This window comes from Triticum aestivum, chromosome 6A, assembly GCF_018294505.1.
Source record: "Triticum aestivum cultivar Chinese Spring chromosome 6A, IWGSC CS RefSeq v2.1, whole genome shotgun sequence".
In the NCBI taxonomy this organism is placed as follows: domain Eukaryota; kingdom Viridiplantae; phylum Streptophyta; class Magnoliopsida; order Poales; family Poaceae; genus Triticum; species Triticum aestivum.
The window spans coordinates 101,963,347-101,976,034 of record NC_057809.1 but is presented as its reverse complement, the minus strand read 5'-3'; the positions used below and the strand labels follow the sequence as shown (position 1 = coordinate 101,976,034).

General features: G+C 48.5%; 1 pseudogene; it reads left to right on the top strand.

Moving 5' to 3' along the window:
- Positions 1-4,312: 4,312 nt before the first annotated feature.
- Positions 4,313-9,697, top strand: LOC123132308 (AP2-like ethylene-responsive transcription factor At1g16060; annotated as a pseudogene).
- Positions 9,698-12,688: the final 2,991 nt, after the last annotated feature.

The following is a 12,688-nucleotide window of genomic DNA, read 5'->3' as shown; positions in this document are numbered from 1 at the left end:
ACTGTCCAAAAGGAGTGTAGTTTTCTCCCACACGATCGTGATTCGACGACGGAGGACATGGGAGTGGTTTGGATGGGTTATTGGGCCGTTTTGGAGGGGTGTTGGGCTGCAACACATAAGAGGCCTTCGCGGTTACCCGGTTAACCGTTGGAGTATCAAACGGACTCCAAACGGAACGAAATTTGACAGGCGGTCTACCGGTAGTGTACCAAGTCCGCTTGACAAATCTCGGTCCATTCCGAGAATGTTTAACACCCGCTCTCGAAAAGAGACAAAAGGGGTATGCTGGTGCACGTAGGAGTGTCAGATTGCAAAACGGACAACGGGGAAAATGTTCGAATGCATGAGGTGAACACGTATGCAAATGCGATGCACATGATGACATGATATGAAATGCATGACATGAACAAAATGCACAACGAAGACAAAAACTGAACCACGAAAGGAAATCTCATAACTTAAAGCCGAAAATGGCAGAGTCAGAGTTACAAATATGGCAAGTTACACCCGAGGTGTTACAATGGATAAGGCAGGGATGGATAATGTAGTGCAAGCGTGTGGTGCGTGAGGTCCCTTGGTAGTGCGCGTGCGTGTGGGAACGACCGGCGCAAGTTTCAGCCGGTCCGCCGGCTCGAAGCGTTTCCCTAATCTTTTCCTTGTGCCCATGTTTGGTAACCCAACCATTATTGTCTTTGAGACGATTAATGAGATTCTTCCTCCTTCTACGGTTGACACAAAGATGAAAAGCATGTGTTGGCATCTCCTTTTCTTAGTTTTTTTAAGGTTTGTCGCTTCCTAGCTTTCTCAAGCACAACCAATCTAATGATCCTTCTTTTTAAGTCTTTTGCGAAGGTCTCTCTCTTCCGGACTAAGCTCCTTTTTTGTTGTGCCATATCTAGGTGAAGGATGATGACCTCGAGACCATGTGAAGTGGGACCTTTGAGTTTGCAAAGAGGGTCTTGCTCAAGGTGCGTAACTTTTGGATTGTTTCTTGAGCTTATGAAATAGCCTTTGCTAGGGCTGAATATGCCTTAAGTGGTAACAATGATCAACTACAACAACAACAACAACAACAACAACAACAACAAAGCCTTTAATCCCAAACAAGTTGAGGTAGGCAATGATCAATCACAAAGTGCAACATAAAAATAATATAGAAAAACAAAAAAAAAGGCTTAATTTTTGGCTTCTTTTCTTGAGCTTATGAATGCCTTTGATAGGGCTCGACACGACATGCCTTAGTGATGATAATAATCAATCACATAGCGCAACATGGAAATAATAACAGTACCAAAAAAAAGGCCACCACCTGCAAAGGAAGACACTGTTTGTTGTTCATTAGTTTGGGTAATTCAACAGCGGGTGCCACGGGTTAGAATCATAGTGTAGTACTCACCGTATTCTGGATATTTGCTAGGTTTATTTGCTTTAACCCGTACGTGCCGCACGGGGTGTAACAGGCTCCCGAGCCTCACCTTATATGTGGCGAGGTGCTACGCTACGTTAGCGGTGTGGTACTAATTAAACATCAGCACACCACGCACAGGTACAGAACCCGGCCGGTGGTGAGGCATCGCACGTAGACTGCAATACGGAAGGCAGTAGCGAGCGCGCCAAGCAGAGAAAGAGAGGCGTCGCGTGCAGCTGCGCGCACGCGTCGACAGCGAGCCCGGCCGGTGGTGAGACAACGGTGCGCGCGCGCCGCAGAGCGCCTTGTTTTTTATGCTAGCTGCTGGTGGGCTGGGGTCGGCGCTGGGCCTTACGGGCTCGCTGTTCGGCCTAAGGGCTTGTGATGTTGGACTAGAGCCCAGAGCCCCAGACAGTTCAACCACCATCACCACTTGGTTTAAGCTGTTCCGACAAAAAATTAGTAAATAGTATTTTTACTTTACAAATATCAAAAATATTTTTGATCAGTTTTCAAAATAAAAATTGACTCCAGAAAATAAAAAAGTTCACATAGTAAGCTTACAAAAAGAGTAAAATACACTGGAGGTACTAAAAGTATTTCAAATGTGTCAAGTATGTCCTAAAAGTTTGAAATCATTCACCGTGGGACCTATATGTGTATTTTACCCGCGACTTTTAGGACTTACTTGACACACTTGAAATACTTTTAGGACCCCATTGAACGACATACACACATTTAGGACCCGCGGTGAACGATTTCAAACTTTTAGGACCTACTTGACACAATTGGAATACTTTTAGGACCTCTAGTGTGTTTTACTCTAAATTTTTCATACGTAAATATGCAATGCAAATTTGAAAAACGTTCATGTATAAAGAAAATTATATTTTTGTATTTCCTTACATGTTTCACAAACTATGGAGTTTTTTAAATGTGTACCATGTATTTAAAAATTATTCATGTATATGTACTGAATTGTTTTACGCATTTTTAGGAAGGTCCAAGTCTTAAAAACGATTATATAACAAAAAGATCGTAAGATTACCTCGGGTGAAGAATAACTTATTCTGCATCCTGGATGATGAATAGTATCTATATATATATATATATATATATAATATCTAAAAAGGGTTAAAAAGGTGGATCAGGTAAAAATAAGAATGAAGAAGAAAAACACCGAGAAATGAACGGGAGAAAGACACTAAAACCGACTAAAAACAGGATATTGTCCTTGCCCTGGGTGCCCACAACGTGAGCCTTAGGTTGACTATTCTACGCATAAGGCACAAAATAGGGTTCACAATCAAGCAAACACATTTTTGTGTGGCATCATGGCCGAAGCTGGAGTGCCCATGATATTTTGGTCTTGCTGATCTATGGCTCTAGGTCTTATTAATTACCGCCTAACATTCAACATGACATGATTTGGTGGTGTTCAAGACTTTATTTCGTGCTCTTGATCTTTCTTTCCGGTGGTTCGGTAACTAAATAGTGGTTTGACAAGAGCATATGAGCACGGGTGTAGACCGGCATTTTCGTGGTTTGGTATCCTATTATACAAGTTGATGGAGCCAAATACATGCCTAAAATCCTGAAGGTCACCCATAACCATATGGCTCAGCATGATTTTCACGCGGTTGCCATTGTGAATGCCCAACACGATGTATCAATGTTGTTTTAGCGGTGGGTTAGGAGGTCGGGCCCCTCCCCACAAAGGTGACGGGGATTGAGGGTTATTACCGTGCCTAGTGGGGACGTGGAGGGTAGCAACGCACAACACGGTGATGGTTGTGACGGACAACACAGAGCGGCAGAAACCAACGACCGTCGTGATGCTCGGTGTGAAGGTGGCGGAACACAATCCATTTTTTATCAAGCCTTCGCAAGCAGGGAGGCAACCGGTGAATCTAGTGACAGTGTTAGGCGATGAAATGATGTGAGGGGAAGGAACATGATTCGGGATGGGATTTGGGGGTCTTTCTTGCTGACTCGCACAAAGGGGTGAACATGCTAGGTGCAGAAAAAACGATGGCAAGTAGGCGATCCAAGTAGTCCACCGTTGTGAGGTTTTACTTTGCTATAGGACACACTGTGAGGCACAGTTTATGCTTTTCTCTATAATTAATTATCCGTGCCCCTACGAAACACTCCATCTGTTCTATAATATCGTGCACATTAGTTTTTGCGGAGGGTGTGTCTAGAACTCAGTCAATTGAGATTTAAAAAAGTCTCGGTCAAGTGATGTCAGCGTAGTTGTATTGCTATGGGCTGCACGTAGATGCTACAATCGGCAACAAAAAATGTTGCGATAATTTTGTAAGAAAAAACAACTAATGTTGCACCCGGTGTGACAAAATGCTATAACCGTCAATGGCGGATGTTGTGACCGCTGAGACGACATGCTACGAACGACGAGGGCGGATTTTGTGACTGGCGAGATGACATGCTACAACCAGCAATGGTGGTGCTGCAATCGGTAAAAATATATGTTGCAAACGGTGTGAAAAAAATGCCGCGATGTCCATTGGATGGTGCTCGGTCCAGCATGAATCTTGATGCAAAAATTCAACGGTTGAGCATTCGAATGATACTTAGTCGACTTAGCAAGCCCTTTTTGCGAAAGTCAACCTTCAAAACTTTGATCAAGTTTATATATAGGTAAAATTATTTGTATCTACAATATACCATATGAAAATATATTCATGATATACTTGATCAAAATTTATGAAGTTTGAATTTAAAATTTTTATACGTACTACCTTCGTCCTAACTTCGTGCTAAATCAGAAACACTTACTTTGGGACGAAGGGAGTACTATATTTTAAAAAAGATGGAGTGCTAAGACTTCTATATATTTTGGGAATGAATGGAGTGCTCGATAACACACCACTGAAGATGATTCCAAAACACTTTCAGAACACACGCAGCAAAAGGAATTTGGGGCTCGGCGTGGCTGCTGCAACCACGCGTCCACGGCCTCGCAGTGACTAGGGACGAGACGAGACCAAGCCGGCGGCCATAGCTAAATCCAGACAGAGAAACCACGGCAGAGCCCAGCCGGCCCTCTTCCCATCCCATTTGGCACTCTCGCATCCACGGCAGAGCCGAGCCGGCCCGCGCTCTGTCCCTATTTTTGGCCAACTTCGTTTCACTAATCACTAGCCACTAGCTCTCTTGCCTCCACGGCCCCGAGACCTCTCACTCCCCCGCAATGGCCAAGCAACGACGGAGCGGCGCCGGCGCCGGTAACGTCGCCTCGGACGCCGTCCGGCCGAAGCCGGAGCGGACGCGGAGGAGCGTGCGGCGGGGGCGCCCCTCCCAGCGCACATCCTCGTACCGCGGCGTCACACGGTACGCAGTGCTGTTTCCGATTCTTGCATCTTCTATTCTCCCTCGCGCGGAGAGAAACTGACGTACGCGCGTGCGCGCTGGCGCAGGCACCGGTGGACGGGGCGGTTCGAGGCGCACCTGTGGGAGAAGAACACCTGGACCGAGCCGCAGAGGAAGAAGAAAGGGAGGCAAGTTTATCTCGGTGAGCAGAGCAGCCTCTCTCAGTCTATATCTCTGTCCCAAGGCCTCGGCCGATCGGTCTTGGCGTCGTTGAGATATATGAAAGCTGGCCGTCGTTGCAGGGGCGTACGGCGGCGAGGAGGCGGCGGCGCGCGCCTACGACCTGGCGGCGCTCAAGTACTGGGGCCGCGGCACCGTCCTCAACTTCTCGGTACCGCATCCAAGTCACTACTCCACTCATGATATCCACTGATGCCGCCAGCGGCATGCCTAGAGCTAGCAGAATGCAGGCACACGTACCTGACTTCTTAATTGGACTCTGACGAACATTTTGCAGCTGTCTAGCTACGGCCAAGAGTTGAAAGAAATGAGGCGCAGTCCAGGGAGGAGTACATCGGCTCGCTCCGGAGGTACACAAATAACTCCAATTTTTGGCAAGTGGTTCTGTCTGTTATCAGATCAGACAGCGTGGCAAAATGTAATAATGACACAAAAGATTTATCCTGACCTTATGGTTTTGTGATGATTACATATTGTCTGTTCCTCTCCTTTTTTTACGCAGGAAAAGCACTGGCTTCTCAAGAGGGGTGTCCAAGTACAGAGGCGTCGCAGGGTAGAGCTGATCTTTCATTGCAAGATTTGTACTGAACATTTTTCAGATTCTTGCAAGAAAAACTCTGCGCGTATGTATGTGTCAGTGAAATTCAGAGATGTTGTTCGTCAAAAAATGAATTCAGAGATGTTTTTGCAGGCATCACCACAACGGCAAATGGGAGGCTAGGATTGGGCGTGTGTTTGGCAACAAGTATCTCTACCTAGGCACCTACGGTAAGTTACTGATCCATTCTTAAGAGCTAACGACGCGTTTGGTTCGACGGAAATGTCACGACTTCTGATTACAGCGCTTTCTGAAACAGAATCCGGCGTTTGGTAGGCCCACGATGTATTAGGTAGCGGTGTCTTCCGATACATGCGCTCGTGAAGCGGAAAACGGCGGGACTGAAGGTGATTAGAAAACCGGGAGCCGAACGCTCGAAACAAACATATCTCGTATTCGGTAAAAATAGTCTGAAGACGGAGCTTCCCGATACCCAAGTCGAATACGTTACCTGAGCGCAAACCAAACGCGTCGTAAACTTTTTATGGATGAGTGGAATATGATAGGAGCTGTTGAGTAAACTGACGTGTTGTTGAGGGATATATTCTCTTTACCTGAGTCAGCATGGGCAACCAAAAGTTACCTGCTTGTGTCGTTATTAGATTGGTTGTGGCATTTCTCTTCTGAGACACGAGGGAAGTACAGAATTGATGATGCTGCACTCATTCTATTTTTCTAGAACAAACACTTTACCTTTATTTTATTTTATTTTTCAAACAAGACCGGCTTATAAAAGTTTATCATTCTTTTTCTAATTTTTTTAGCAGAAGTAGTACAAAACACTGCAAACATAGTAAAATTACATCTAAGTGAACAACCACTACTGTTGCTAGAATGAACAATCGACGCGCCACTTCCCTACTGGGAGCTGGCCTGACCTTGTCGATCACAACCTGGAAAAAAGAATCATGCATTTTCCTCTAAGGACTAGCACCATCGAGCCGCTATCATCGTCGTTGAAACTTTGCATCAATCTAACCGGCACCAGATCTTGCGGTCCCCCACACACAACGAGCAATCCACACCTCGTTGCCCCAATGAGACGACAAGAATCTACGAGGGTGCTCCGACTCCATCCTGACTGACAAATTCGAGAAGGATCGGAGCCCGAAAGACCGAAGATGAAGTCACATTGTCCGTCCGAGCGTGGACCTTGCAAGTGCGGAAAAAACCTAACTATACTAGCCGGAGCTGAGGCATCAAGGCCGCCCCTCCCCTGCCATGGGCCTCCAGAATGGCACACATAGGGGAGGTGAATCGACGGACTGACCTGTGGAGCCTAGAGGGGATTGGTTCTTCACTGTAGCCGTTGCTTTCGCGATGGGGAAAGGAAAAGATTGGACAACGAGATCGCATCTGAGAACAAACACTTTACACTTGCTCTAGAACTTTGCTGGTTACAGTGGTAAATGGGCATCATTATGCACTAAAGCAATGAATGAAAAAAGAACAGATTTGTGTAGGAATTTCAGCGAGCTCGTTAGCAAACATTTTCTTCTCTGTGTTTAAACTAGGTGACTTTAAAACCATACCCAATTTCGAATCCCATCGTATGAACATGTTTAATTTTGGTAAAAAGAGAAAGACCACCATTCATTTAGGAAATACGAGTATGTAGGAGCAGTACCCACTCAGGTAGCAAGTTTTTCAATCGGGTAAGAGCATCTACAGCCAGCACCTCAAACCCTCTCATACACCCGAGCGGACGGCCTGATGTGGCCGGTCACAAAAAAGCGACCCAGACAGGCGCCTCAAACGGGTCTCAGACGCCTAGGCTGACCGGCACCCCACATATCCAGCCTAAATGTAGGGCGAATATGGGGCACTCGGGCGCGTCCGCCACGTCGGACCCAGCCCACGCTCGCCTACCCGACCCCATATATTCCTCCCCATCCAGTGCCCGGGCCAAACCCTAGTCACTTCACTCCACTCCCCTCCGCCACCCGAGCTTCCGTCTGGCGAACTCCGGCCTTCTCTGCCCTGGCGGGCAGCGGATCCGACGACGAGCAGTACAGATCCGTCGATTGGGGGTGTCGTCTTGTGCGGTTTGGAGAAGGCACTGGTCGTCTGCATTGCACTTCGCTACTCTTGGGAGGACATTGCCCGACCCACGGCAGGATGTATCCGTCGCGAGTTCATTGCGTCGACGCATCGGGCGCTCGGATCCTCTGGCGCTAGATCATCGCGGTCCTCTTGGGAGCCTTCCAATCTCCCTTTCCCCATCACCGACCAACCGGAGTATGAGTCCCGGGACGGTGTGCCCGTCGTGGGAAGAAGAGGAATGAGGGCGGCCGAGGCCCGTCTCGCTGGCGACATGGTGGCAGTGGAGGCGGCTGATGCGGTTGCACGGGCGGCCGCGGAGGAGGAAGCCATCAGCGCCCGCATTGTAAAGAAGCGGCGGCGGAGGAACACACGTGCCCTCGCCCGAGAGTAGAATCGGGCGGTCCGTGCCATGGCCAGACTGCCCCCCTCCCCCTCCCCCCCTCCCCCCCGAAGGAGGAGAAGAAGGACAACGACGGGTCGGATAGCTCCGGCAATGAGCAGATCTGGCTCAATCCGTACTAGGTCTTCGACCGCTACTTCTGTGAGAAGGACGGCAAGGGCGCCGGGAAGGGCAAGGGCAGCCGTGCATGACCTTGTCCGTGTAGGTTAAACATGCCAATTTTTGGTAGTCCGATCACATATCCTGATATAGTAGTTGGACAATGTGTGTAATGCATCGTTTACGTAGTTGCATGAGTTTGTATGAATTTGAGGTATATTAATTGAGGTGTCCGGTTGTGAGAAGAAAAATTTGAGGCGTGACCTGTCAATGTCCGTGGACACGACAGGGCCCGGGGCGTTTGAGGGACCAGAGTTGCTAAGTCCGGTTGTAGATGCCATAAGGCCAAATCCAAAATCTTTTGAGGATAAGATGTATCATAAGAAAAGAAACAGATGCCAGGTATGTCCTGAATGCCAAAGCAGATGGATTTGGCAAGAGCCGTAAGCGCCTTCCTGTGTTAACCACAAAAAAAATAGCAGCACCAAGTGACACGTCAGCACTTGCATCATACTACAACTAATAATAATCTTAAACCTTGATCTAACTACAGGACATCCATAAACCGCCATGACTTTTCTCGAAATGAAAAAAGCTTCCCACCCCACGGTCCCTCCTTGTGGGTGGAGCCATGGAGCAGAGGAGCTCGGGGCTCCTCAACCACGAGCTCCATCAGCACAGCTAAGCCTCGGAGGCGACAAGCAAAAACAAGTGACACGAGAGATTTGGCGCCATTCCAACAGGATGCGCTTGCCACGCCACACGCAGTCACGCACGCGCACGTCTGATCCACTGCCCAAAACGTTCCAACCAATCCCTCTCCATGCCTCCCTGCTGGGAACCTTGGTACTTGTCATTTGACCGGGCACTCGATCTATCGTGGCGTTTGGCAGTTACCGACGATTTCATAGGGATTTCTTTGCGTGAAACGATTTTTTTTTTGTTACCATGCAATACCACTGAGATATGCATTTTTTGTGTGTGGCAGTGACGCAGGAGGAGGCAGCCATGGCGTACGACATCGCCGCCATCGAGCACTGCGGCCTCAATGCTGTCACCAACTTCGACGTCAGTCGCTACATCAAGTGGCATCACTGTTGCCACGCTGACGACGCGGGCGGTCTCAACACCCCTCGTTGTGTCAATGATCGGTTGCAACCGCCCCAGGCGAGTCCAACGTCTCATGCGGCGTCGGCGCTCGGCCCGCTGCTGAAAGCGCCCAGGTTGAAGGAGATGATGGAGCGGGTGGCAGCCTCCCAGATCAGCACCAACTCGCTGTCTTCGTCGTCGTGTCCCCCCTTACCGCCACCACCGACGACACAGCGGCGGGAGACGAAGCCTAGAAATTCGTCAATGCGGTGTAGCTTCCCGGACGATGTGCAGACATATTTCGGGTGCGGCGATGAAGAGGGTATGAGCGGTTTGGCGGAGGTTGACACGTTCTTATTTGGGGACCTGGGCGTGTGCGCTGAGCTGGGCCTTTGATATGAACAATTCAGCTTTTCTCTCTCTTTGGAATGGACAATGTATTGTGTTTATAGCTTCGCAAAAGGATTTGCCTACTGCATAATGCAACATGCAGAATGTTAATTCCTGCGCAACCTCAGCGTGGCGTAAATAACCAGCATCATGATAAACTGGACGGTTGACAAGGTTGTGGGAGAAAAAACCAGACAAAAAAAAAAAGGCCGCCCCTGCAGGGACGACGGGCTTCCATGGGTTAGTCTGGATAATCCATCAAGTGATGGGCGGTGCTTTGAATCATATCATAGAGAGAGTAATTACCTTGTCGGGGTAGCTCAAGAGAATGATAGCCCAATAGGCTGTTGCTTTCTACCGTGCTTGCCGCACGGTGGATCTGGCTCCCGACCGCCGCGCTTTATGCTGTGGGGCGTTGGACAAAGTTGGCGATGTGGTACTAAACATGTACTCCGTACACAGCAGACATCGATCACAGCCTCACGGTAACACGGCGATCACTCAATTCCAGCGAGGGCGGCCAGCGGCGTCGCCATCGCGTGCCGGCTGCCGGAACCGAACGCCACGGCGGCACTGCCCTGCTCGCCCCCGCGCGCACCGGCCGCCGCCTGTGTGGAGTATCTTTGGGTTTTGTTGGAAGTGGGCCGGGCTGGTAATAAACGGCACCGGTGGACACGATGGTGCTACTAGGCCGTATGTGTTACCTAATTGCGCAATTGATCCATTTAGAAGAATGTTAGTATCCACAAAGGCTCGCCGGGAACCCCTAAAAAAAGGCTCACCGGGAAGCTTGGCTTGAGGAAACAGCAGATTCTTCAAATTCGGAGAGTGAGTTGAAGGCATGGACAAGTATGTGGAAGGCCAATGTCCCTTCTAAGGTTAAATTTTTCTTATGGAGGCTTGCCCAGCAATCTCTGCCCACGGCTGATCTTCTAACTCACAGAAACATGGCGACAATGTCTACATGTGGCCTTTGTGGAACGGACGATTCATGACAGCACTCACTCCTTCACTGTAATATGGTGAGATGCCTATGGGCGTTGGAACCCAGACCTTGCTGAAACTGTTGATAACATAAGGGAACCGGAAGCCAAAGGGTGGTTATTTACATTAATTGACAGCCTACAACATGATGATTTCGTCAAGGTCGTAGTGACATTGTGGGCTATCTGGTACTCCCTCCGTCCGAAAATACTTGTCATCAAAATGGACAAAAAAGGATGTATCTAGAATTAAAATACATCTAGATACATCCCTTTTTATTCATTTTGATGACAAGTATTTTCAGACGGAAGGAGTACGCCCGAAGAAAGGCGTTACATGAGCACAATTCAGACCCCTCACGCGACCCATCATTTTATCAGTAGCTATATTAGGGAGCTCGGTGAGATCAAACCACATGGGACACAAGTTCCAGCAGCGGCAAGGGCACCCCACCTGCGCAGCACACCACCGGCGGCAGGTTTTGCTAAGATCAAAGTAGACGGAGCTACTTTCAGGAATCCAAATGCAGGATCTTTCGGTGTTGTGTGGAGGGATGAAACATGGAAGTTCATGGGCGCATCGGCTATCAAATGCGTTGGCATAACTAACCCAGCAGCTTTAGAGGCGCTAGCCTACTGAGAAGCCATTTCATTGGCACAAGATCTCTTCCTCTCTCTCTCTCTCTCTCTCTCTCTCTCACATGTGTTAATAGCATCAGACTGCCAAGAGGTTGCTACAAATACGAGGCGTGTATGGCGGCATCGTCAAGGAGATCAAATCTACTTCAGCCCAGTCCACGTCTTGTACCTCCATTTTCAAAGGACGTGAGACTAATATTGAGGCACATAGCCTCGCTAAGCACACTTTAGGACTTTTTTTAAGACGACATTTATGGCTCCTCGTTCCTTCGGACCTTAATTGTATCCCAATGTATTTACTATTTAGACTATGATAATTAAATAAAGTGTGTGTTTAGACTAAACAAACTAGTTGGGCAACAAATAAAGGACAAGCAAAATAAGTGTCGTGGCTTTAGTTCAAATTTACAATACACTTGTTTTGGGACGTAAGAAGTAATTTAAGAAATTATTAAAATACCTAAGGCCTTGTTCGGCTAAACCTCTCCCGGAGAGGTTTGAAGGGGATTGAGGGGGAGTTTGACTTATAAGGGGATTTAGTCCTTCCCAACCCACTCCATTTCCCTTCAAATTCCCTCCAACCGAACAAGCCCTAATTGGGAGACATCCCCCTCAAAAAAAATTAATTGGGAAACACTAACGTTCCGACAGTTGATAACATGTGCGCTTTCGGCTGCCGTCGCTATCCGCAGTGTGCTCCGGTGGCCCCACACACATTTCTCAATCTTATCTCTTTAGCTCCTCCAGGAATATCGCGCCATCTTTCCCAAAGTCTATTTCCTCGTTGTCAACTATCTCTCCCAGAAGCGAACCAACCTGTGGTTGGATGGTTAGAGGGCAGTGGTATCCCCAGCCCACCAGGGTTCAAGTCCCGGTGCTCGCATTATTCCTCTATTTCAGGATTTCTGGCGATGCGATTTCAGTGGGAGGAGATGTTCCCGTCGACGATGAGGCGCCTATGATGACTTCGTAAATCTCAAGATGATATGCCGGCTCAGTCTCTCGGAGGTGCTCATAGGGGTAGGGTGTGCGTGTGTGCATTTATAGGGGTGAGTGCATGCGCGTATGTATGAGGGATTGCGTCTGTACTTCAAAAATACTATCTCTCCCAGAAGCAACCTTATCCCACTTTCCTTGTTCCATGGTGTCTCACCGTGCCGCTCCTAACAACAAGCCGCCACCACGGTTTCCTCCTTGACCGCAGCAAGACCGACGACTTCCTCACCCCCTTTGCAACAAGCCTCTCTCTCTCTCTCTCCTTCTCCCTCTCTCCCCTTCTCACTCCCGCCCTCCCTCTCCCTCTCCCCCTCCCCGTATCTCCTCCCATGACAGTCCCCGTCAAATAGGCATCATGAGAGGTGCCGCTACGGTGCGAGCAATGTTGGAAGAGTCATGCTTCTACGAACCGTGGCAGCGCAATGGCAACAGTTGCAACACAAGCGATGTTGCGGTAGCAACATGGACTG